General features: G+C 43.3%; 1 protein-coding gene and 1 long non-coding RNA gene across 9 annotated transcripts in view; one reads left to right on the top strand and one right to left on the bottom strand.

The window, feature by feature from the left end:
• Positions 1-1594: 1594 nt before the first annotated feature.
• On the bottom strand, positions 1595-3976 carry LOC148055906 (uncharacterized). Its single transcript, XR_015704610.1, has 3 exons — positions 3841-3976; positions 2515-2667; positions 1595-1933 (listed from the first exon to the last, which is right to left on the bottom strand). It is a non-coding gene; the product is annotated as an uncharacterized LOC148055906 (long non-coding RNA).
• Positions 2526-21157, top strand: part of STARD13 (StAR related lipid transfer domain containing 13) — a 303153-nt gene continuing 284521 nt past the window's right edge. For 2 of the 8 annotated variants that reach the window (XM_087756684.1, XM_087756692.1), the window contains exon 1: positions 4026-4140. The gene's annotated coding sequence lies outside the window, so the exon portion shown is untranslated. Of the gene's footprint in view, positions 2661-4025; positions 4172-6256; positions 8391-21157 lie in introns of those variants that run through there. The other 6 variants (XM_087756685.1, XM_087756689.1, XM_087756688.1 and 3 more) reach the window with 6 other exon arrangements.

Raw genomic sequence — 21157 nt, forward strand, 5'->3', positions numbered from 1 at the left:
AACTAGCTATCATTGTCAAAACACTTACTTCATTGACATTATCTTGTGTTTGTTTAGGTTGCTTTTGTTTGCCTTTGAATGGTAAAACAGCCTTAATGGAAACACTGCAGCTGAAGTGACATCAGCAGCACCCTTACAGCTTGCTGTAGTTCACGTGAATAAAAATAAGCCCTAATAGAACTAGGATAAAATTACAGGCCTCGTTCTCTCTGGGCCCTGCATTGCACAGGCAGAGTGCCCCTGATGGCAAGAGTCAGACAGAAGGTGCAGAGTTTAACCTTTTTCCCAGGACCTGGAAGGAGCCAAACTCCACAAAATACCCAAAATACACCAGAAGGAGGGCAGCCCCGAATTGTCGTCTGATTCTTCATCGTCTGTGCAGGAATTTCACTTATCTAAAGTTACAGTCTGGGTTTAGGGGCATCCAAGCAAATGGGGTGGTTGGAAAACAGCAGTCTGAGGCAATGCCAGAGGCTCCCAACAAACCCAGGAGAGTTTTAACATTCCCCTGCTGCTCCCATGAATAATCAAACCTTATTTAAACTGTCTGGGGATTATTTTTTTCTCCTTCAGTTTCCACTAAGCCTTAGTAAGTACAGTGAGATTCCAGTGGGATCTTTAGCAGAGTAAAGTACTATTTGTGACACAGGCAACCACGCAGCATCTGGTGGCAAAGGTTGGAAAGACGCATGTAGTATTCACGGGATGTTGCAACACGGTTCTCGTTACTCAGATGCTTGTTTGCACTTTGGCCGTGGGGTAATGTAGGGGAGATACAGAGACAGAGAGGCTGCTGCAGGTACCAACCTTCTCAGCTAACCACTGACCCAGCAGCCTGCTCCTAAATCACCTCCTGTGACTGGCATTTCAGGCAGGGCTGAAGCCCCTCCTGGGCCCCACATTTCGGCTGCAGAGACCCCAACTCTCTGGCAATGGTGCAGGTTGGATTCCCAGGTACCTCTGAAGGTCTCGTCCTGAGGCTGCAACTGTACAACTGTTTGCACACACATTTACCTGCATGTCCAGGTGCCTTCATGCAAGTCAATGGGTTTATCCAAGGCAGTGAATTATGTGTTTGACAGAAGAGAATGCAAAAGTTTGGAACGTCAGGGTTTCCATAAAACTCTAGTCATCCAAAGAAATGGACAAATAAAACAAATATGAAGTTTAGAGTTGGTCAGCTTAAATACAAATTTGCCTTAAACTCTCTTTAATATGCATTTATTTTCATCCAGCTATTGACCTTTAAAGAAAAGAGAATTAAAACTTCCCATTGCTGTCTTTTAAAAACAAACAAAACCTGCAAATTCTACAGCAAAAAGCAGCAAAAAGAGGGGTTGGAGGAACTGATTAATGAGGAGAAAAATACATAGAGCTTGGTGAAGCAGTGGCTCACAGGCAATGTGATAAGTCTACAAATATTTGCAGGCTGTAAATACCGAGGACAGGAATTTAGTATGACACAGTCAGGCATAATCAGGACTAAAGGGAGAGGAAAAAAATACATGCCGGGAGTTGAAGAAAAAGACTTGCCAATGAGATGCAATAGACCTGGGAATTAATAGATGGCATGCATGTCCTGCGGGGAGCCGCACCATGTTGGTAAGTAAATAGGCTGAGAGAGATGACAGGACTGTTCGTCTTGAACTGCTGTGGTAAGGTAACTTGTTAAATCTCAGCCATTAATGCATATATGCTTAGCTTTCAAGAGCTGGCTTGGCTGTGTGTTTAACAGAGGCTGGCAGGCTGAGTTTCCCAGGCCCGATGTGAGTTTGGGCCAGCTGTGCCGTCCCCTCCGTGGCTGTAGCTGGTACCGACAGGTGGAAGGCTGAGGCAGGTCTCAGGTGTGCCAGTGAAGATTTGCAGTCCCGCTTGTCACTGCCGGTGGGTATGAGGCTGGATGGGGCAGAACTGTCTCTTTTGGAGGTTTCACCTTGCGTGGGACCAGAAAAAGGAACAATGAAGCTAGACCCTTTTAAAGCTTGTGGAAAGCCAGCGAGGATGCTGGGGTAACAGATCTGATCCCCTGGCCATACAGGGGAGGTTTCTGCTCAGGTTCCTCTGCATCGCCCCGGCAAGGTCTCAGACTCAGTGGAAATAACCATTTTAGAAGGCTCAACATTTTTTCCTTCGCCTCTCCCTCCAAAGTGCTGCTGGATGGTTCATCTTCTTCAGCAGCAAAGGGGGGGTGGAGGTTCGTCCCGTGGAGTGCATCCACAGGGAGAGCCAGGCAGGCTGATGCAGCTCCAACCCTGTGCCTGGCCCCGGGCACGGGATCAGGATGGGGATCGGGATCAGGCAGGAAAACCTCCGGCCAGCCTTGCCCCGGCCGCTCCCAGCTCAGAAACCTCTGAACAAAATGTTCCCAGCTGGGAACTGGAAACAAGTTTGCTCCTTGTTTCAGATCTGAAAAAGACCTTACACACCCCAAAGACGGTCCCTCTTGCTCCTCCCCGCCCCACCGGCGGACGATAAAAGAAATTACTTCCACTACAGCTCTTGGCTCTTACTAACAGAGAGTTATTTCCTGATCGGGGTGCGCTGGCCTCAGCCTCTGGAAATGAGAAATTCCACCCTGAAACCGGCGGGAACTTATTTCACTGACCGAAGTCCCTCCCGTCTCAGTGTCTTTCTGCAGGAATCTTTCCTCTGAGAAACCGGTGGGTTCTGGGGGTGGAAAAAGGAGCTTTGTCAAAGTATTTAACCAGCCTGATTATATCCGCCATAGGAAAAGCATTGTAAAATGAGCCTCTAGTGACTTACTAATCTACTAAACTGGAATTTAGAAGCAAAATTAATTTAATCAAACCAGCAAGTTATTCACAGACTAGAGCTAGTATTTTTTATTACAGCCAGTCCACTCTAACCGGCACCCTGTCTGCAAAAGTAAGGCTATTTGATCAAATAAAGCTACTACTCTGAATTAATAAAGCCAGCACTGAGATTATGAGAGGTGCGAGATGGAAAGGCCTTTAGGTCTTGTACTTCAGCGCGAAAAGGCACGGCTTTCACACTGGTGTGTTTACTGGTTTCCCTTCCCAGCATGTTATGACTTGTAAGTACGCTTCCAGGAGTGAAAACAAATCTACAGATGTTAGTTCATCACGCTCACCTATGTACAGTCTGATTTTTTACTTGGTGCACTGTGTTACTGCTGCACTTTCCACCCGCATTAACATACATGCATTTTTCTCACCCCTGGTTCTATGCGAGGGCTGAGCACGCAGCGAGCCGGGAAGCTGTGGGTGTATGTCTCTAAATACAGTTTCTAAGCAGTTCGAATGTCATCAGGTTAAACAGATGCACGAAGAAAATGACCTCTCTGACTGACAGGCGCGGAGCAAAGCAGCGCGCGGGGAGCTCGCAGGGCAGAGCCGGGCAGCTGCGCGTGGCAGGCGGTGGAGGCAGAGGAGGAGCAGGCAGCTCGCGGGCAGCCGTCGGCCTTGCGGCAGGGGAGAGGGCAAGCTTTCAGGGAAAGGGATAAAAACCCAGACGAGGCTGACCTGCTGGGTCCAGAGCACTGCCAGACCCCTGTTATGAGGGGCTGGCAATGCCCAGGGCTTTTCCACAGGCATGGTTTTGCAGCGAGGAGGTTTGGGAAAAAAAGCCAGAAGTGGGGTTAGAATAGCAACTAGGAGAAAAAGTGAAGAAGCATTAATACAATGGTAAATGAGATTATTTTTATTAAAACAGTAAAGAACAAGGCCAAAAGGAGCAAGGCACAGTTCTTGGCCTCAGGCTCTGGTTTTGCAGGACCAGTGGCACTGAGGCTGTCTGTGAAAGGCTCAGCCTTTGCTCCTGCGGCCAAGGTCGCACTCCTCTGCCAGCCCTCCATCTCACCTCTCGCGGCCAGGCTCAGGGCCGGACAGCCCTGGCTGGGGCACCCCCAGCCCCGTGTTTCGCTGACACCCGCGTTCGTCTGGCACCTGGGTCCCCCAGAGCGTATGCTGCCTGTGACCGGCGAGCGGCTTTCCACATGTGCTCCCAAGGTCTCCCGATTGGTGTGCTCCGCAGAAGGGGCCGGTCCTTGAAGTCAGCTCCTGTGCCTATGACAGATGATATTTTTATGCAAGAAAACAAAACCAGGATATCTGATGGACTGCATTATCTTTCCAGACAGCTTGGAGCTACAGCTGCAAAGTAAGAAGTTTTATGCTTAGACTTCAAAACTGTGAGTGGAATTTAAACATCAGTTTTAAACGCCTACTTTTTTTTTTTTTTACCTTTTTTTTGTGTGTGTGTGCAACTTTGCATGAAGTATATATATCTGCATAATAACTTTTCATTCTCAAGCAAGCTGTTGTGAATTCTCATAAGATGAAATAATTATTGCTTTGAAAAACTTCATGAAGTGTTAGCTGCATTTACGGCTGGACTAATAAATGTGTACTGAGGAGGAGGAGGATGCTCTTTTCAGTGAATGAAATATTAGTCTAGCTGGAAATGGTTTCAAATGATCTTTTCCACTGGAAAATGTGAAATGTGTTTGAGCAGGACTAGTTGTGCTGAGGGGGAATCTCCTGGGAGTTATCAGCAAATGTCAGGCTAGTCTGTGTGTCTTTGTCATGGGTGTCATTTGATGTTTGCTTGTGTATGGAGAGGGATTAGGTTAAAACCTGCTGTTACCGTTATGTGGCACTGCACTCGCTAGATGAAAAATCTGTTGGTACCAGGTGTTAGCAAGCTGGCCAATTAATGATGATTGCGGGAAATTAGTTTATAGAGAATATTGTCCACTATGATGCAGATTTATGGAAATAATTTTAACAGATACGTAGCACTTACTAGTGCACAGGAGGATCATTCTTGTAGCTGAGACATTAATAACCTGCTCTTTCTTGCACGTGTTTGAATAAGAATAATGAAATGCTTTTCTGTGAGAGAGCTCTAGGGACTGATACCCATGTCAGGAGTCCAAACCTGAGCAAGCAGTTTGCAACTTCCAGGCTTGTGATATTTTCACTTTCCTATAGGAACTATGCAGGATGGTCTAAGTTGACCTCTGTCATCCTAGAACATTATTTTATATACAGTCTTGAGTGAAAAGAGCTATATGTTGGAACTTTTCTTGATTCACTTAGATGTTAGCAAAAGCTGAGAGGCATCCTTTAAAAAAAAAAAAAAGTTGTTTCAAATCCTGTCTGGATTGTTCCAAATCTCTCTCTAGCTACCCAAAACAATCCAACACCCTTCCCAATTTAACATTTATTTTCATTAGAAAGCAAGCAGCTTCATGCTTCTGTGCCTTGGCAAGTGCATTGCATCAGTTTATATTCTTATATTCTGGTGGACCCAGGTGAAATCTAAAGGTGCTATGAAAAGAAAAATCAATCGCGTGTTATTGCTAACTAGGTATGGCAGAAATCCCATCCCTGGTGGATCCACCACCACTCATTCTCCATCTGGGCACCTCCAGATCACGCAGCAACACAAACAGCATCCAGATGAGGTGTGGGCATACAAGTGCATTTCTGCTGAATTAGTCAGAGCACATAACGTGGGATGTATACCAACTTTGTATGACTGGCAATGAGGCAATTCAGTCCATTGCCTGGTACAAAGTAAATGTCAATATTTCTTTAGCAAATGAACTTCTAGAGTAAATCCATACCATTTTGCTGCTCTTACAGCATTGGTTGCAGAGTTTTTGGTACAGCACTGCGATCTCTAAAGTCAGATTTACAGTATCATCAAGCCATGGCCTGAGTGAATCTGAACTTATTGGAAATAATACAGTAATGATAAATCTCCCTTACTTTCACTCCTTTCCTCTATCTTTTGTTGGTTACTACAGCAGGGACACCCCAGATTTGTCCAGTAGAGCAAAACACAATGTTTTTTCCAAAGGTGAATGGGCACTGAGAGAAAAATGCTCCCACAGAGAAAATCATGAAACTCAACATATTTCAGAGAGGCCATCTTAATTGAAGTGGAGGAAATCCTAAATGGAAGATGTCTTAACCCAAACTGCTAATGAATGTATAATGAATTAGTGTTCTGTGTTGAACAAACTGCAGTATTTTTATTTCAATAATGTTAAAATCAAACCTGTATCGATGAATTTTCTTTCTATTTTCTCAAATAGCAAATGAGGGTAAAAAAAAAAAAAAAAGATCTAGGCGCATACAGTAATGCTTTTTAGTGGCCTGTCTTTTAAGTGCTGATAAAGTCCTTAAACTAAAGGGCCTCTATAATCCTTATAATGTAAAATGTTTCCCCTTCATGTGACATAGTCTGGTTCTTCTTGTTCCCTTAACTTGGCAGTCTTTTCTCTATTAGCTATTGCTACCTACATGGAATGGGCCAGATTCTCAGCTAGGCAAGCGTGAATAAAGAATAACTTCATTGAAGTCAATGACATGACCCTGGATTAATTCCAGCATGACTGGAGTTGGAATGTGGCTCCATATATGCAGCTGGCATCCCTGCCAGGCTGGGCAAGGAGGTAAACTAAGAACTACTGCAGTTGTAGTAGCTACAGCAGAAGGATGGCTGTGGTCCTGCCAGCTTCCAGTTGTGCTTTCACCTGAAGCTTCTTCCAAAAGAAAAGATTAAACAGCACAATCTCACTTCTATTCTGCCAACATTACTTCAGTATGTCTCCAAACGATGCACGGTTTTGCAGAAAGGTGCTAAATCCAACTACTTGCTGTCATACTTTGTCTAACCCTTTCACAGATAACCTCAAACAAGAAAGTGCGTGTCTTATTCTGTTTTCTTTCCTCCTGCTCAGAAAGATTGTAGGTTTTTCTTGATATTTTTAGGTTTATGTTGTTCTTTACTGGTGATGTTGTTTTAGGAAGCTTGGCTTCTTGCTGTGAAAGTGCTGCTCTCTGTGATACTCTGGGACCTCCCGGAAGCTGCTTCCCCATTCCTAGAGAAAGTTCTGTTTCCGCCTCTGTTTTGTGATGATAACCACACTGTTCCTATGGCCACCTACCCAGCAAAATAACTCCCAGGTCTGTGTTGTGGAGAGACTATTGGGATTATTTTGTACTATAGGTGGGGCTTCCTTACAACCGCTTTGATTTCCCTGTTCAGCATGCTAGGATAGTCCAGAGCTGCTGCTCTAAAGAGAGGAGAGGTTTTGTGTGGCTATCTGCAGACTCTGTCCTACCTTCTGAAATTCATCCCAAAGGCATGAATTGGCCATATTTCAGACGGGACAGCCAGCTCATACTACTATTGCTGGTCAGAAATGGCTGCTTTGTACCTCTCTTGCTGCAGCTTAAAGAACTGAATTCTGTGATATTTTTACCAATAGCAATTCATCTCTGCTAGTTGGAAATGCCAAAGCTACAAAAGGATCTTAATGGGAGGACTCCGCATAGGGTCTGGGGTGAGGCTGGTTTCCTGGTTATTCTGAATGACAAAAACATACTGTGTTCAAGTTTTAAGGAGTTCATTACAAGTGCTACCTGCTGTGTGGATTTCCAGGGACACTCAAGTCTCTAAACATGCAGCATCACCAAGAAAAAAACACCAACAAAGCCAACAGGCAAGGGGGTGCCTGTTCTTCTTTGGTGCTTCAGAAGTTCCTAGAATGAAGTGTGCTCATATCTATCACTGAAGTGGGGATTAGATGAAGCTAAGGCTCAGCTGAACTGTAGCTAAAAGAGTTTCTTTTGAAGTACTTTTTATCATTACTCAGATATTTTTGTGCTATGTGGGCATGTTCTCAACAACAGCACTCTATTAGGCCAAAATAACTTACTAAAATATGTGTGTATGGGCACAAGGTTTACCTGTAACACAAAATATTCATATGAGGTATGCAGCCTAATTACAAAACTTTTATAAAGATTTATAATATGTTATCAAAACTTTAAAGTTTTATAAAATCTTGCATAATATAAGTATTAAGCATTCTGTTGCATCTGGTGCTAATGACAAGAATGTATCACAGGCTGTTATTTTGGAATAAGTAGTTCCACTAGGAAAGTAGAAAAATATGCCTGATATTTTTATTTTTAAAATGAATATTCTGCTTCCACATATGCATTTGTGAGATGGGAATATTTGTGCAGTTAGTCAATGAGGGTTATGAAAGGGATCAAGCAGAAGAAGAGAAGCAGTGGCTTAGTGCATACAAAAGAGTCCACAAATTCAAGGAGGTTTGTGGACCTAAGAGATAACACCTTGGCTGCAACACTGCTAATATCACTGTTTTTTCAGGCCTGAGAAGTATCACACTACAATCTCATAAAAATCTTTGTGAAATTGGGGCCTTTGAGTCACCTGAAAGAAGCTGTCCAGAAGCAATGTGTGAAAGGAAGGGAGTTACAGGGCAAAGGAAAGCACTGAAAAAACAGACTCGTGCTAATACTACACAAATGCTTCTTGAAGCTGAAAATGAGAAAGCATGAAAGCTGGCAAGGGGAAAGATGAGGGTAAGAGTAAGAGTCATGTACCTCTGATGTTTTTTACCCTTTGTGCTATGTGTTTTGTGCCGTAGGGTGAATGAATAATACTCTGTTTTGAAGACAAATTAAGTTACCTTAATTAATGCATAGTACATTGTTTTGAAGACAAATTAAATTACCTTAATTAAATTGCTGGTTGTGGGTTCTCAGAAAAAAGGTGTATCCATGTCTCAAAGGTAGGTGCATCATTTGGGTTCACACACTTGTAAGGGGGATGTGCAGGGCAGGAGGGAGGTGCACTGCTGAGCAACCCACACCACGAGCTCTCCAGCTCTATCCAGAAAAATTAGAGGGATCCCAAACACAGCTGATCCCAAAACCTTTACAACCACAACTGGATTTTTCAACATTTAAACCCCAGCTGTTTTTCAGTGTCACTGCATTATGTCCTGAAATTACAGCAGTGTAAATGGCATATCTAGCCATCACAAAAAAACTTACCTTTTTCAACAGTTTACGTATCATACAGAACTAGCAACTGTTGTGGTTTAAGTTATGTCTGTCCCTCTGTGAATAAAGGGCTAAGAGCCCTTTCCCTGTGGCATATTATGACACAAATGGAGGAATTAAGTATATTTTAAACAGGGGGCATTTAAAGACCTAAATTTTGAGCAAACCAGTGGGACTGACTCTAATATTCCGGAGTTTAGAAGAAAAAGAAAAAAGAAAAGAAAAGAAAAGAAAAGAAAAGAAAAGAAAAGAAAAGAAAAGAAAAGAAAAGAAAAGAAAAGAAAAGAAAAGAAAAGAAAAGAAAAGAAAAGAAAAGAAAAGAAAAGAAAAGAAAAGAAAAGAAAAGAAAAGAAAAGAAAAGAAAAGAAAAGAAAAGAAAAGAAAAGAAAAGAAAAGAAAAGACAAGATGAAAAAAAGAAAAAAAAAAGAAAAACAAAAAAAAAAGAAAGGAAAAGGGAAAGGGAAAAGTCTGAAAATTATTTTGGATATTGTCTGTCATCATCTCAAGGTGAAACTTTAAAAATTCCAATCCATATCTTTATACCTTGATATATAACTTTACACCTTTATATCTTTACACTTACCTTCATGTCTTCATACCCATCTTTATTAACCAGCAGAATTTAGGCCCACCTAAATCTAATTCTTGGAAACAAATGCAGATTTACCTTTAGGATTCTAGCCTTGATGTTAACCGAGAAAATGCATCTCAAAAGAAAATCCAGGCAACTGAAATGGAAAATAATTAAAGGCAACATAAACATTCATGATTTTTAAGCACTTTGTGAAGTTTTTAATGGGTGGCTGGAACAGAGTCCAGCTTTGGGTTGAGCATTGTTGCAAATCCACTAAACCTAATGGGAACAGAAATAACATGTAATTAAGGTGCCCTCAAACACTTTGCAAACTCTTCAGAGAACTCCCTCCTGTGTAATTTCTGCCTTTGAAACATTCTGCACCAAAGCACAGCAACAGCAACTGCAGGCAGCTCAGGCTGGGGAGGAAAGATAAGGATACTCTGCCCCTTGTTGTATCAAGAGAGCAATATCGGGAAGGAGGACTGTGATTATATTTGCTGGAATTTGGTGGGAGTTAAAATTTAAAACATTGCAAAACACCATGAGAGTTGTGATGCCTATGTAGGATTGGGATATCAGCATCAGCATAGTCCGACATGCCTGAACACAAGCATCAGTGTTGAGGATGCCTGCACTGTTGGTATTTCATTATTTTAATTGCAATAATACCTAGAGGTTAATCCCCGCTGTGCCAGCTGCGCGTAGTCTGTGGCAGTACACCTACACGGTGTGTCTGCACTCCACAGGTTCTGCTCTACTCGCAAAAAAATACCCATGATCTCAGCTTCGAGGTGGTTTAAGCAACCCTGCCTGGCTGCAGGGCAGAGTTAGATTATAACCCTGCCCACTCTTGGTGCTAAATCTGAGGCCTTGCTTGAACGCTGCATTTTCCAGAGGCCTTTCCACTATTTCCTTGGATGGAAGAGAAAATTTTACTCTCTCTGTCAGGAATATGTGGGTGTGAATCCCTGCAGGCTGGGCAGCGACAGCAACGCGTCCTGCCACGTCCACAGCAAGTGGCCTCACCCCCGAGCGCATTGCACAGGCTACAGGAGGCATGGATGCTGCTCCCTCCCATGACACTCCTGATTTTAGCGAGAGGGATCCCAGGGGATGCTCCGGCACTCCTTCCTGAAGCAGCTTCTCAGGCACAGTGGAAGAGTGCTGCGTTGGCCCTCGGGCACCATTGCACTCAGTTACTCCATCACTCCTCCAAGGAACTCAGGCACCAAACTTCAACACCTTAAATTATGCTGCTAGGATCAGGAGCTGTGATGCCTCAGGTGGGTATCCAAGTCAGGCATGCTAAAACTCACCCAGAATTTCCAAGCAAGTAAGTGAAAATAACATTCCGCCTCATGTTTTTGGCTCTTGCTATCTCTATCCAAACATGGATTAAACAAACATACAGATGTTAGCAGAAGGGAATGCCAAAGGGTAGGATGTTTTATATAGAGGATTGGCACGCACAGCTCACCTGTAGTGAGGAGCAGTGATTTCAAATGCTGCCAGCTTGGCTGCCCAGTACTGAAGCAGAGAGGAGCATGCCTCTTCCAGATCCTCAGTGCGATGTTCTGCAACATTGAAGTTGGCAGTCTGTAAGTGATATAGCTACTCTTCATTTCTGCTCTTCATTGGGGTACAAAGACCTTGGGATGTAGCACTGTCCCTTTTTTACATTTTGAAGTTGACTTCCATTTACTTTTTCCCCCAAACCTTAAATTGCCAAATGCTTCTGAGAAACATCTCCATGGAACTGAGATGCTATTCCATACCCTTTGCAAATGTAAATTAACTAATCTTGCAGGAGTAATTTACAGAAAAGTAATTTCCCTTTATCATGACAAAAAGTATTGCAGTATGAGAGTAATGACTACAATTTAAGCAGCTATGAATTGTGCATTAGGGAGCTCTAGGCCTGAATATTGCTCACAATGAAATTTAAATTACATTTTTTCTGCATCTAGCTGTTTATAAATAACACTGCAGTTACAACGACAACAGTCATTTTTGTCACCAATTTCTTATTGTCACCAACAGTAGAAATAAAAGATTTAGCTAGCTGATGGTCAGTGCAGTAAATAGAGGTTAAAGTACTCTTTATTACACTCAAAATTCACTAGAAATGGGAGCATACTGAAACCTTAGATCCAACCACAGCATGAAGTGCAAGTGCCTTGAAACCCTAGGGAAACATTTAGCAGATAGGATCTCTTTCAATGGCTGGTAATAATAATTATATATAAAAAAAAAGGATACAACGCTCCTTGAATGCTGTCATATAAATTGAGATTTTGTTACAAATTTCTGGCTTGGACCTAACTCTCAGCCTACCTGGCAACCGTATTTAGGTGCAGAAGAATTAGTAGTTTAATATGTATTGTAGTAGCCTCCCAAACCTGCTGGATCCTGCACACTCAAGTACTTGCACAGGTGTACTGTAAGCTCTACAGCTTTCAGTCATTTGTAATGCACTCCGTGCTCATATCCATCGTGCAACAACCCCCTCTGACCGTGCAGGCATCCCACATACATGCTGCTGAAATCCTTTACTTGCAGTTAGCTTGTGAGACTGATCTTCCTGTGAATAAGGGACGAATAAGGGACAACTAAGGGACAGTCCTGCTCGTGGTTTTGATATGGCTGTTTTTACAACTCATCAGCATGACAGCACCAGCAATCCTGTCTTGACCATGGCAGATCTTCCTGGAGGGTTGAAGCTCAGGGTCTGGCACCCATTCTTTGCATGTGCTTTACTATGTGCGGACATGAAATCTGTGAGGGCATTTCTTAACAACTTCAGAGCAGGTTCAGCTGCCCACGCAGCTGTAGTCACAGCCATCTCCATGCTGCATTTTATAGATGGGGTGAGCATGAGCTGTCCTTTACCCCACGGATGGTGATGCTGGAGCCGCAGGTGGTAGAGGCAGCCACATCTGCAGCAGGAGCGTGCTGGTCTTCAGCAGGCTTCCTCCAGCCTGGGTGCCATACGCATGTACCCAGCAGCTCACAGCTTCTTGGAAATGCTTTGTCTGAGAAATGCAGGGCTGCCCAAGTGGTAGGAGAGGAATGCAATAACATGTTTTCTTTGTATATATTGAAAATATCTTTTATTTCTCTACAGTTAAGCCATTGCCCTCTAATTTCTCACTGTTTTTCCAATAGGAATGAGTCCTCAAGAGAGGGCTTGAAAGAGGAAAAAGAGTGTGTTGAGGCAGGGGGTGGGGCTGGTAAAGCAGACATAGGAGATGACATCAAGAAATGCAAAGCAGACATGGGCATTGCTGTATGATGTGTGTTGGCTCAACTAAATGCAAATGAGCATCTATTACATTTTTATAAACCAGACAAAAATAATAATAGGTAGAGATAAACTGGTTTCAGTGTAAATACAAGCTCTGCTGCATGCTCCTCTGTGATAATGGGATAATTTACTGATATAAAGAACTTTTTTTCTGCAGTCTGTGAATTAGCTAACATAGCTGTGTATGCAAGATATAAAAAAATACCTTGGTTTTCTAATGGCCCTCACAGAGAAGGAGTAAAAGATCTAAAAGATCAGCAGAAAAAAAGACAGGCTGAAATAGCAATGAAGAGGCAAATGAATAATTTTGTGCATGCAGGACTCTTCCGTAGTTTTTTTTTAAAGCGTCCCTAACACTGTTTTCTGTTCCTCTGACCCTTTGTTACCAAGCTGCAACTTTAGAGCGGTACAGATATCACAAATGTCTAATGCCTGTGAAGGAGCAAAAGAAATAAACCTAAAGATGCAGATCCCTATGCTGCCAAAAAAGCATGAGATCATGATTAATGGAAGAAATAGTTTCATGTGACAGCTGGTGAGAATTTACCTTGAAAAAAGAAATATTCAATCTGAAAACATACACCTTGAAACCGGTTGTAATTGAAAGCCACTACGGTACAGCGAATTGGAAACCTTTTAATAGTGGCTAAAATATTTTCTCTTTAACTGAGACCAGCATATTAGCTTCAGTCTGGGCATAAATATTTTGGGTCAAGAATTTTTTGATAGAAATCTATAATTACCTTTGCAATATTGCTGGTATCCATCTACTTAGCAAAGAATATGACTTTATTAGCTATTTAATCATCTGAAATACTCTATTACCAAATGCTCAGGGAGAACAATGTGTCTGTCAGATTCTGCAGCTGTTGGGTTATGCGTTTAATAACCTGTTATATTTCAGACCCTGTAGAAATTAGTCACTGAAACTTTTCTTCTTTTAATCAATGCCCAGATTAAAGATATGGCCAAACTAAATCTTTCTTTGAAGCTATCTTAACAGATTTTTCATCCTCACCTAAGATTTAGATTACCTCAAAGTCTCTGTCAGCAATCTGTGTTCCTCTAAAATGTTTAAAAAGTTGTACTGTTAGGGTTATGACCTTTTGTGTGCAGCAGCTGATGGGGACTCTGCCCTGACCTCAGCGGGAGCAGGGATGGGGAACTCCTGGAGCTGTGCCTCCAAGTGAGCTGCAGAGCCGCGGCACCCGTGCGTGATCTGGCCAGCAATCCTATCCGATGATGAACCTCCAAAGTGCCAAGAAAATGATGGAAATAAGGCCACACCTGTCAGTGGGGATGTAGCTCTGATGTAAATGGGAGTGACTGCCTCCCAGTCCCTTTCCCCCTTTCTCCCTGAGGTTGCCTGCTGGAGGCAGCCTCAGGCAACGTGACTGTGAGCCAGGGGAATATTATTCTCCATGCTCTGACCAGCTCCATGTCTTTCCTCCAGGAGACACTAAGGGGACAGAACTGCAACAGGAAAGTCTGCAGAAGTTTGGCAGGACTTAGAAAGTATGCAAAAATGTTAGAGACCACGTGCCTGATTCTCCTGGTAGAGCTGCACCCATAAGTAAATCCCACGTCTCTCCTTTTCTGCACGCAAGGTGTTTCTGGCCAAGTTAGTCAAGGAGGCCAGCCTTTGCTAACTATGTTATTTGGCTAACAGCTCTAGGGCTGAGTCAGTGTCAACAGCTTGTAGAGCCGAGACAGCCAAAAAAAGTCGCCTGAGGAACCCAAGCCTTGTAGGCCCACGCAGTAAGGAAACAGCAACACTGGGGTTCAGAACAGGGAGGGTAACTACTGCTAGTCTTCATCTTAAAGAGTGAATTACACAGCTGAGGAATGAAATAACCTAGTATCTAGTTTGTTCCTCTGCCACTGCCACTCTCTCCATTGCATTCCTTTGCCATGAGTTCAGTCCATATCATCTCCCCCCATTGCTGATCCAAGATTAAGCTAGTTGAAAGGCACAGAGTACGAGAGAAAATGCTGCTTTTCACAGATTGCAAACCAAGACCGCTTAGCAGGTTTCCCAGGCATTAGGACTCCAGGGACTCCAGGGCTTATGGTGGGGGAAGGTTCTGCAGCTGCCTGGAGGTGGGAAAACAAAACGGTGGTTTTATTTTTACGTTGTTAATGAGAGATCAGGGTGGGTCTCTACAGCTGGAAAGACAAAGGGCAAATGGAGGTCAGGGCTATTACACAGAGCCAACAGATGTCTCCTAGCCTTCCTGGAGATGATGGTAACAAGAGCAAATAGTCCCTAGCCCTACCCTTCGTGAAGACTTTCTATGTTAGGAGGACTTTTCTTCGTGGTGCAGTGACCGCACTGACAGTCACATGGCTTCACAACCCCACCTTGATCCACACTACCTGCACTGAGGGCTGGGGAGATGCGATGGCAACAAAAAACAACAGGTAGAAGTAGAAGAAGTAGAAAGTAGAAAGCAGAAGTAGAAACAAAAGTCCACATTCATCTAACCACTGTCAGATGAGCATGAGCTGCAGGACACCACAACAGAAGTAGGTTTCAAGGAGAGATTTTGAAGATGAGTTTAGTAAGTTAGCTATATTAAAAATTATAAGTTAACTATATTTAAAGTTTTTAACTATATTAAAAACTATGTTTAAAGTTTACTAGGTTAACTTTACATGTGAGTGGAAGGAAAGCAACAGAGGCAAATGATAGACTGGAGGTTGAATCTGCTGCTGTTAGCTGGGCAAAGTGAGGAATAGTCAGCCTTGTAAGCTGTAAGATTTGATAGAAAAGATGAGCTCAAAGGGAAGGACCTTACAGGGAGGACCACAAATCAGTGTCTGTGGAGAGGATGAGAGAGGATGACAAGTTGATCTCCTGAAACCAGGATACAAAGAGCTTTGTTTTGTATGGATTTAAATGAGGTAGTATCTGAATATTGCAATGAGGATGGGATGCTGGCCTAACATTACCAGTATCTGGCCTTTATAGAGCAAGATACAAGCATAGTCAGCCTAGAGATAGGATCCTTTTGGTGCCTTGTGGAGGGAGAACCCTTTTGGTGATGCCTTGTGAGCCGTTGCATTGCCATGGCAGCAGTAAAATGGACAGGAATGTCCAAGCAACATTTTAGTGGCATTACATCTAATGTTAAGCATGTCAGTAGCTCACTGCCATCATACTGCAGGGCAGTCCAAATTATTTGAAGTACTTTCTTTAGGAAGACTAAGGTGCCTTTTGCCTTCAGGCAGTGTCCAACCTTCCCAAGTCTGGTTCCTGCACATTCTTAAAACTTCTGCTTTCTGTCCAGCCTTTCAGTTGCTTGAACATTTTTTGTCCTTTTCTTCCTCTGGATCTTTTTCTATGCTGGCTTTTCTCTCTTGGTGCCTAATGCATGTGTTATCATATCGACTATGGCATATCCTCTGAATTATTTCTTCTTTAAAGCACTTTACTACTGGGTAGCTCTCCAGGGAAAACTGCCTCTTGCACTGTTTTCTGTTTCATTTATCCCAAAGCACATGCTCGCCCAGGTTCAAGCACATCTGTTTCACATCTCTTTTATTTGATGTCACTTCTCAGCCCTTCCCACTTTTTTCTTTCCTGCTCCCTTGCTTTAATTCTCTGTGTTCATCTGATTTACACTGTCAGCTCTGCCAAAGCTATTTGGCCCAATTCTCATCCTAATTATGGAGATTTACTCCACAAAGATGGAGTAAGAGGAGTTATTCTGGTATTGCTGATACACCAGGATCTGAATCTGGGACTGATTTATTTCTTTCAGCCACATGCATGATTTTGGCAATATAATTGGATAATAACCTGCTTTCCTTTAGAGTATTTAATACCAAATTTAAAATTTTTAGAAGATGAATTCTGAAAAAAACTTCTTATTGTAATTGTCTGTGTAACAAACGATGTCATCTGTCAAACTGGAGTCGCTAAAGAAGCTTCCAGTCGTAACTGGGAATAAGACAGTATTCCCTATTGTGTAAGCCATCAAACTAACATGACAGACAGGCTAGCCTTCAGCGGCCTACAGCAGGGAAGACTTTAAAGACTATATTTCTTTTGAAACATTTAAAAATATTTTGAAATTTCAAATCTCAGGAATAAGGAGGAGACTGGTCCTTGTTACCCGGAAGAAGCAAAGCTAAAGAGAGGAATAGTGTAAATCCTTCAGTTCATCAAGAACAAAATATTTTTTCCATTAAATATAGCTTGAACCTTCCCTAATGCTTCTTTTTCATCTGATATTCAGCTCACCAAAGCTACATTTTCCTAAAGCATCACACTTTGGCTGAAGGCACAGCATGGCTTCTTGCCAGATATAATGATTTAAAGGTATTTGTATGCTTACTTGACTTGCTTTGAATGGACATAACTGCTGGGTTTTGTACCGTCAGCTCCTCACATTCCTGCAGTGAACTCTTTCCTGTTACGCTCCGGGTCTCCCAAGCTCCTTGCCTCTACAGGTTAGGGGACACTGAAAAAATGTGTAACCCTAGAGTGTGATGACAGCTTCTGCAAAACATGTTGTTGACTGGTGCCGATTTGAGCAACGATGGGTCCGTCGGGGAATTTAGCCACGTGCCCAGAGGCTGCCCAGGAACACCTGCTGGGGAAGCGGTTCCCCAGCCAGCGATGCCTTGTGTGCATCTGAGCTGACACACAGGCAGGAGGGAGAGTCTCCAGAGCTGCTGAAATCCTCTGCATGAGATAGCCACACAGTTTTCTTCCATGGGACAGAGGCGAAACAGAGAAGAGATATAACTAAGGGTCTGTAGACCTCCATAAGTAATAAAAGGACAAAGAAATGCTTTTGCTGAAGCTTGGTTGCCTGCTTGGTGCCCCCAGTGCAGCTTGAGGGTCAGTTCAGCACAAAAGCCGTGGATGGGAAGCACCTGCCGACTGTATGTGCATGTTTTCTTGCAGGCTGCACCCTGGTGACCGCCATCGCCTTCTGCTGTGATATGTGGCTCAATCTTTTTCCCGGCCACATCGCTGCTGTCAGGAGGTGGCATCAGTAAAGGAAATCAGCTGTGAACTGACACGGGTATAACACTGACAGATATTAAAAGTATTTCAAAGCCATTCAGCATCTCCTCTTTTCTGTGTGGATTCACTTCTTCTGGCCCTTCATGGTCTCCCTGACATTGCCATGTGTCTGTGAGCTGCTGACACTTCAGCCATGAGTTATGACAGAAGTTATGGATCTGTGCAGTCCTGTTTTATGATGATGATTTATTGTTTGTATTACAGTCATGCTTAGAGGCCTCAAGCAAGATCAGGGCCTCATCGTGCTAGTCACTGTATAAACATGTATTAGGAGATGGTCCTGCTCTGAAAAGATCACAAACAAAAGATGGGAGGAGGAACAGAAACCCAGAGATGTGAAATGCATTCCTCAAGGCAACCCAAGGATAAGTACCAAGGCAGGGAGCAGCAGCGCTCGCGTCTCCTGGCTCCTGCCTGCCCGTGTCCACACTGGGCTCTGCTGTCTGCTGCTCCTCCACGTCCTCCTCACCAGGGACTCTGCAGGGGGTGGTACATTCTTGTTTCATCATATCTCTGCCTATGGCCTGAAATCAAGGACAGCATGCCAGGAGGCACATCTCTCCCTCCTCCACGCGGGTGCTGCAGGTGCACTGGTGCCCACGCAGATCACCGCTTCTGCTGTGCTTCCGAAATTATTTTCTTTCCATTGGCTGGTTATCACCTCCAAACTGAGACCAGATGGCTTCATGCCTTTTCAGAGCAAAATAAAACAGGTAACTTAACACAATTGCTATGTTAGATATAGATGCAAAATACCTTCGGTGCAACAGCAAAATCAACAATGTACTAAACTGAAAGCACAGAGACGTACTATGGGACAGCTGCGTCCTACCTCCACTTATGAGGCTTGGATCTCACTTCTGGCTATGCCTAAACACTACCCTTGTTTTGCCTTTGCAGCAGTTGGGGGATAATTGGAGTGCAATGTTTTTCCTCTTTTTATAATGGTTATTGAGCTTGGCATTATGAGCAGAGCCGTTCTCTACATATAAAAATGCAGTTTCCAGAGCTTAACCTGAAAGCTGGGTGTGTGGACTAGCATCAGTCCTGTGTTAATATGAATTATACATTGAATATTGCTTTGAAAACATTGTGAGCTAACTCTTCTGAAGTGTGAAACTCTATATAGGAAAGAAAAATGAGATGCAGAGTTGGCCCAAAGATTTTCAAAGAGGAAAAAGCCAGACTGCACTTATGAAAATACTTGGTTATGCCCTTTAGAAAGACAGGGAAATGAAAATACTGAGAGCTGCTCTGCCTCTCACTGCCGATAGGAGTACCAGTACAGCAGTCAAGAGTAGGCAGACATGCTGAGATGATATGAGGGTGACAGGTAGGTAGTAAATTGCAGGGCCCTAGTGGGCTGTAAGGGCTTACAGGAGACTCTCCAATGCTGGCTAGATTCCAAGGCCTGCTAGAAGAAGCAGAAGATGCTGCTCCCAAAGAACCTGGAAAGTGTGAGCTGTATCTAAGGGCAATGGAAATGTTGGCAGGCTGGCAAGACCACTGTCAGAGCCATGCAGGGGGGCAATCTGCCCTTCAGCAAGCTTCTGTAATGAGGAACATGCCAGAATGGCACAACTTTTATCTCCAGGCAAATATTCAGGCTTCATCTTGCAACATCTGAGCTGTCTTTTGGTGCTTTCATGACAGAAAGTGCTTACTCCAGCTAAAGCCAATATATCCTCCATTAGCTTAATATTAACACTGCAATTGTGGCAGGTGGAGCCAGGCAGACATTTTCTATCAATCTTCAGTGTAGTTCAAGAGCATAGCAAAGAGCTGAATCACAACTACATTCATGAGTGTTTGCAAAATGTAGAAATTCCTCTTTTCCACTTGGAGCCAGGGAGAGTCCAGTCTTCCCAGCCCCGCCTGCATCTTTCCCAGGTGTGCTCCATCAGTTGCTGTGTGTGTTTGTCTGACTCTTCTCTCTTCATAACACAGTTCAGCTGATGCTCATTATATCTGCATGATACTGTCACCATATAATGCCATGAGGAGTGGAGACTCTCCCCACAAATGTGTTTAAAAGATTTTTATACCACTTCATTCTTTTACATGGATGCAAATAAAGTCATAGTAAGCTATGTCTGCATAAGTCCGTTCTCCTGGCAAAGCGGTCCACCAGTGCCTGGTTCCTCATCCCCAGTAGGAGCTTTGCTGCTGTTTGATTCAGAATTTTCCATGAATTCCTCGTTGCCATCCATCAACCCATGAGTTTGAAATTTTCTGCCATTGCCCGAGTAAAGTAGTGGTTGTTGTTTTCTCCAGCTCCTTGAAAGAGGGCTGGTTCCTGAACTGACATATAGTACCAGCACAAGCCTTTTTTTGATAATGAAAAAACAGTCCGTGGGTGTTTTCCACATTGTGTTGTCTACTTAACATCCCCATCCTTCTTTTTTATGTCTTTTTTTTTTATCCCTTCTGTAAAACAGATGCAAGGGGTGGTGCTGGCCTTCACAGTCAGTCAAACCACCACCCCATGCCTCAGTGCAGATGTCACACATGCTACGTACTACTTTATGGACTGATGGAGAAGCAGCCTCAGCCCAAAATGAACCATCACACAAGTCTACTCTCACCAAGCAGACATCTTTATGCCTTGTGTATGTGAGCCAGCTATTGACAATGCCAGCACTTCAGGCTGGTTTTCCTTTCCCTTTGTTGTCAGAGATGTGAGGGTGATCTAAGCTTCTTCAAGTGTGAGATGCAGAGCAAGTAGGACACACAATTTTATGGCACCAGGCTTTGCTACTTCCGCTTCTTAGGGAGAAAATCCATTTCTGATGTGGCACATGATCTGTAAAAGAGCTTAGCAGCAGGTCCCTTTGGGAAACCTTGCAGAGCTGAGCTGCCTGTGGGGCTCCTCTTCACTGCCTGAAGCTCAGACACCCAGTCTGCCATGAGGCCTCCCTCGTGGTCAGGGCAGGGCCGATCCCTTCTTTGAAAGCACACAGTAAATACAACACCAGCAACAGCATGAAGAGGTTTGGGGAAATCAGCGTCGTTGACTTTTGTGGAGACATACCCATAAACAGCTTGGCTGCTCCACTTCTCGTGGGCTGTTAGCATTTACCAAACAACCTAACGCTACAGCGTCAGCCAGCGATGTCTTGCAGACTGGATCACAAGCTTATTCATTGACTGCAATGGCACTGTTTGTAGGAATAAATATTACACCTGTGAGGTGGAAATGTGTTATTAAAGCCATAAAGATAACAACATATTGCTCCTAAGTGGACAAATTTAGTGCAGTGTCTGTTACTGTTAAATGGCAAAATTACAGTTGTAACAATATGGAGATATAAATGTAATTGTGTATAACATTGTGTAATCATTAAAACCCATATAAATTTTGCAC

This window comes from Nipponia nippon, unplaced genomic scaffold (genome assembly GCF_047370975.1).
Source record: "Nipponia nippon isolate SJK-2023a ecotype South Korea unplaced genomic scaffold, ASM4737097v1 scaffold_2, whole genome shotgun sequence".
NCBI lineage: Eukaryota > Metazoa > Chordata > Aves > Pelecaniformes > Threskiornithidae > Nipponia > Nipponia nippon.